Consider the following 6,000-nt stretch of genomic DNA (forward strand, 5'->3'; position numbering starts at 1 on the left):
TTCTAATTAATAGAAAAGGCTTTAGAAGCTGTTCAAGGACTGCCATAGGTGTTCTTGGTGTGGACAAGCTAGAGGGACAACATCTGGTGTCCTGAAGACGAATCTCAAAGGCGCAGACACGCTGCAGTGCATCAAGAGGTTAGTGTAATCGTTCTTGATTTAATCTAGGGTTCTAAAATTAATCTGATGGGAGAGCGAGGAGATGATGAGGCAGCAGTTCCCTCAGCTCTTCACATTAGGTAAATTTCAAGGACGAAATTGTTATTAGAGGGGAAGAATCGTAACGCCCTCACCATAGGTAGTCTGTACATTTTACTGTTTCGACGACTAATGTCTGTTCGGACAGTCAAAATGTCTAGAACTACACCTAAACTATAGTGAGGAGGCATAAATTGAAGAAATAAATGTTAAGAAAATATAGAAAAAATTTGGAGAAAAACAAATTAAAGTTTAGAGGATTTATAAATTGGTACAAAAATATTAAAAATAACCCAATATGCACTACTAAGGGCATTTTGGTTATATTACCCCCAAAGGTGAATTTTAACCTAAATGTCAAAATAAAATTTAGAGAATAAAAATAATTAACACAAATTAATATTATGAGTTGAATTAGGAAAGAAGAAGAAAAGGAAAGAAAAGAAAAGAAAGGAAAATAAAAAGACTTATGGCATTTAAAAAAAAAATTTAAGTACACATAAATGTATATATATATATATATATAGCCATAAGAGACAAAAGCCACCAAACACCATATTCTTCTCCACTCTTTCTCTCTCTCTCCCTCAAGTTGCCTCCCACCCTTGGTCCCTCATTTCCATCATTGTCATTCAAGCTCCAAGCTTGATTTCTCCCTCATTTCCTCATCAAAACTCATAACACTCCTCATTAAAAATACTTCCCACACCCTAAGGAAGCTTTAGATACCCATTTGAAGAAGAGAAATTGAAGTTTGCAAGTTGGGTCACAAGGTAAGTGCAAAAATACCACTCCCTCTCTTCTTTAAATCTTGTAAGAATGATGAGATGAGTGAGTATTCCATGAAAATGAAAACAAATAAAAAGAAATAGAAGAACCCTAATTTTGGCAGCCATGAATCTTGTGAGGTTTGCTGTTTTTAAATGATGAAAAATGGTTCCATAAGGATGTTTGAATAGTTGATATGATAAGAAGTGTAAAAGAGTTGAGTTTGTGTAAATTGGGTGATTGGAATTAGGGTTTATGTATATAATGTGGGGACTTTATTTAAATACTTGAAATTGACTTGGTTGAGTTGAGATTGATGCTTATAGAAGTGCCATATATGCTTATTTGGAGTTTGGAAGAAGGAGGAGATTGAAATTGGGAGTGTGAATTTTCTATAGGTTGTGTTGTTATTGAATCCAGTAGGTTTTTATTGCCATATCTCCCTTTGTGTTGCCCCAATTGGTATGAGGCCAATTGGAGGTGTTTTGGGACATCCAAACCTTCATTTTTCAATAAGGAACCCTACCCAAATTCTGTTAAAATGATGACCAATTCTCTACCCAAACCCGGATGACCAAACACTGAAACCCAGAAAATGACCAAATGAACAGCCTATTCATTTAGCCATAACTCTCTCTATACTGGTCCAAATGACCTAAAATTTCATCAATGGAAAGCTTAGACATAGGGCTACACTTTTCATGAAGACCACTTGACCCAGTTTTGCCTTTAACTAATTCAAATTGTTAGCACAATTTGGGTCACTAAAACTGCCAACCTAGAAAATGACCAAATGAACCGTTGAAAGGTGGTAGGCGCATTACACAATCCGAATGGCATCCTTCGATATGCAAAGGTGCCATAGGGACATGTAAAGGTAGTTTTTTTCTTGGTCATCAAGATGGATTGGAATTTGAAAGAAATCAGAATATCCATCTAAGTAACAAAAGTAAGAATGCTTGGCTAATCTCTCTAACATTTGATCCATAAAAGGAAGGGGAAAATGGTCTTTTCTTGTAGCATTGTTCAACTTCCTATAGTCTATGCACATTCTCCAGCCTGTAACAGTTCTAGTGGGTATCAATTCATTATTCTCATTTTTAACAACTGTCACCCCACCTTTTTTTGGTACAACATGCATAGGACTAACCCAATCACTATCAAAAATGGGGTAAATAATTCCAGCAGCTAGTAATTTCAGGATTTCCTTTTTCACAACATCCTTCATTGTAGGATTCAATCTTCTTTGGTGTTCAATAGAAGGTTTACTATTTGGCTCTAGAAAAATTCTATGCATACAGACTGTTGGACTAATTCCCTTTATATCATCAATTGTATAACCCAAAACTCTCCTATATTCTCTCAAAACTCTCAATAATTTGTCAATCTCAATATCAGTTAAAGATGCATTAATTATAACAGGATATGTTCCATTTGGTCCAAGAAAAGCATACCTGAGGTTGGAAGGAAGAGGTTTAAGATCTACCTTTGGGGCATCCTCTACCTTTAATGATGGTGGTTTAATCTCCAAAGTTTGCACTTCTTTAAGCTGAAAAATTGTGGCTTCAGGATGTGGTGGAGAGCTCTCCAAGTGTTGTGCAAAAGCAGCTATGTTATGATTGTCATCATCAATGCTCCCACCATGGACTAAGCAATTTTCAAGTGGGTCTTGTGGATAGCTTTTTCTGAAATGCTCTTGAACAATCTCATCAATAATGTCTACCCGCAAACAAGACTCAACTTCTTCATGTTTCCTTTTCATGGCTGGATTGATGTTGAATATCATTTGATCATCTCCCACTCTAAGTGTCAATTTCTCACCCTTTACATCAATTAATGCATCAGCTGTTGCCAAAAAGGGTCTTCCCAATAAGATAGGAATTTTTGTGTCTTCTTCCATATCTAAAATGACAAAGTCCACCGGAATGTAGAATTTCCCAACCTTGATAGGCACATTTTCTATAATGCCTTCTGGATACTTAATTGAACGGTCAGCCAATGAAAGATACATGTTTGTGGGCTTCAACTCTTCCATATTCAACTTCTCATCTATTGAAAGTGGCATTAGGCTGACACTAGCTGCAAGGTCACATAAGGCATTTGCCACACAATTATCACCTATATGACAAGGGATGGAAAACACACCTGGATCTTTGAGTTTGGGAGGTAACTTCTTCTGAATTATAGCACTAAATTGCTCTCCCAAGTTGATGGTGTCATAATCTTGTAGCCTTCTCTTGTTGGTAAGAATCTTCTTCAAAAACTTGGCATAACTTGGCATTTGGGATAGTGCCTCAGTGAATGGCACATTGATATACAACTTCTTTAGCACTTCAAGGAATTTGCCAAATTGTTTGTCTAGCTTATGCTTGATGAATCTTTGAGGGTAGGGAAGGGTGGGCTTGTAAGGCCTGTGTGGGATGTATGGTTTCTCTCCCTCATCTTGCTCACTTTTGCTTTCTTCTTCTTTTTCATTTTTCTTCCTCTCAACTGAATTCTCTTCTTTTGTGCTCTCTTTTTCTTCTCTCTTGTTTTCACTCTCTTAACCAACTTTCTTACCACTTCTCAAGGTCACAACCTTACATTATTCATGAGGGTTTTGTGGTTGGCTAGGTAGTTTCTCACAGGATTTACTTCCTGATGAGCTTGCTTGTTGAGCCAATTGAGTCTCCAACATACGATTGTGGACTTGTAATTGCTCCATGGTTTGTCTCATGTGTTGCATTTCTTCCTCCAATTTGCTATTCATCTTGCTTTGTTTAGCAAAAAATTTCTCCATAATGCTTTCCAAGGTTGGCTTTGGTTCATGAGGTGCAAGGGATTGTTGTGCTCTTGCTTGATATCCAGGTTGTGGCTGCCTTGTGGGCTGAAATTGAGGCTGAAACTGAGGTATATTCTACTGCATATACTACTGGTTATGAGCATAATTTGAGCTTTGACCTTGTTGAGCAAAAGTTGGTTGTGGTCTCCATGCTGAGTTGTTCACATTAGAGTAAGAATTTCCCATAGGTTTCTGTTGATAACCTCCTACATAAGCAGCTTGTTCTTGCAAATAATCATCACCATAAGAAGAGTAATCAACTCCATAACTTTGAGTTCCATCTGTGTAGGCAACTTGTTGCATAGTTGTAGGAGTTGAGGTTGTTGCCTTTGTGCAAAAATCACTAAGAAGCTGAGTCAACTGATCAAATCTTGCATTCATATAGATAACTGAGTCAAGTTCATAAATCCCAGCCTTCTTTGGCTCAAGTGCTCTAGGATTTCCCCATAAATTGATATTATGAGCAATCTTCTCTAATAGATCATAGCATTCTTCACTTGTCATTCTCATGAAATCTCCTCCTGCTTGTGAATCAATTGTGTTTCTTATGGCTGGAGTAACTCTGGTGTAGAAATTCTGAATAATCATCCATTTGGGTATTTCATGATGAGGACATTGCCTTTCAAGCTCCTTAAATCTCATCCAAGATTCATACAAAGTTTCATCATCCCTTGGCTTAAAAGCTATCATCAAATTCCTCAAATGAGTAGTCTTCCCAGGTGGGAAAAACTGAGATAGAAAAGCTTGAGATAGTTGCTCCCAAGTAGTTATAGTAGCTTGTGGAAGTGAGTCATACCACTCTAATGCTGAATCTCGAAGACAGAATGGAAATAAGGTGAGCCGAATCACTTCATCTGAAACTCCAGGCTGCCTTTGTGTGCCACATATCATCAAAAATTTCTTCAAATGAGAATGAGGATTTTGTTAGTAATATGCCCTAGAGCATATCATTTAGTATGTATCTTGTACATATTTTTATTACTAAAAGGCATTTCCACTTTTCCGTTTACATAATATATTTATGTGTAATAAAAAAGGTCCATTGATATTTTGTTAGAAATATTATTCTTAAGTTGTTAAGAATATGAGTGACAATATTTCTAGCACAAAGTATCATAAATAGGTTCACAATCGAGGATGCTTCATAATAAGGACATGACTTATCCAGAAAGATTGTATTCATATTTGTTCCCAAGTTATTTATATGAGATATAAATAAGATGGAATGGTGAGTCTCATGCCATATAACAAACATGATAGGCACTTATAAATGATAAGTGGGCCGAACCAGTGACACTTATGAAGTTTACTCTTGTCAATGTTTTATCATAAATCATATCAGTGCATATAATCTTTAGACCTGAGATAGCACAGTTATCTTGTATATAGGTAGTTTGAGTTTAATACTACTTTCATACTTGTACTGTGTATGGGTATATGGGCATGTGTTGGCTCCTACTAGTTATATATGGAGGTAGGTGTTGATCAAGATGGAATCTGTTCCTCTAAGTAAATAGAGATAAAATCCTATGTTCATTTAATTATTCTTGATGTTTCAAGTTCCTAGCCAGGACAGATAGATTTATTCAGAAAAGAGTTTCTGATGAGAAAATCTTTTAATCAAGAACTGGAATTAAAAGAGAACATAATATTCATAGCAAATGGAGTTTGACATAAACCTTGACTCCAAATTTGAGTTGGGATTTTGTAACAGAGAGATTCTAGTGCATGGTAACATATGATTATAGGTTCATTTAAGGTAAACCTTATTACTAATTGGGTGTCCATGGCATGCTATGCTAGGTGTTAACCATGCACTAGAATAGGTGTTAACCATTCACTAGAATAGAATAGGTGTTAACAGAAGCGTTTTAATATGTTGTTTATCATTGAAATCAAATAGATAAAAATAAATCTTGCATGATGCATGTGACCCTAGGTGAAAATTTTGAATTCATTGGTATAAACTTATGTTTTTCACGCTTCCGTTCCTTCAATTAGTATCAGAGCCACTATATTTGCCATTTAGATTGATGTTTATATGATTTAATTGTGTGTTTGATCATGAGATCAAAAGTTCATTGCTGGTTGCAAAGCCAAGGTGGCGGCACAAATGATGAACACCATGGTGCGCATGGTTGATGCACCACAATGGTGTGCAAAGGTAAATGGATGGTGAATGTGCAATTGTTGTATGATCTAAGATCCATTTT

The 6,000-nt window shown here is 36.2% G+C and overlaps 1 non-coding gene across 1 annotated transcript; it reads left to right on the forward strand.

Annotated features, from left to right (window-relative positions):
- Positions 1 to 4,385: 4,385 nt before the first annotated feature.
- On the forward strand, positions 4,386 to 4,492 carry LOC131181195 (small nucleolar RNA R71). Its single transcript, XR_009149823.1, has one exon. It is a non-coding gene; the product is annotated as a small nucleolar RNA R71 (small nucleolar RNA).
- Positions 4,493 to 6,000: the final 1,508 nt, after the last annotated feature.

The sequence above is a fragment of the Hevea brasiliensis genome, chromosome 6, assembly GCF_030052815.1.
Source record: "Hevea brasiliensis isolate MT/VB/25A 57/8 chromosome 6, ASM3005281v1, whole genome shotgun sequence".
Lineage (NCBI taxonomy): Eukaryota > Viridiplantae > Streptophyta > Magnoliopsida > Malpighiales > Euphorbiaceae > Hevea > Hevea brasiliensis.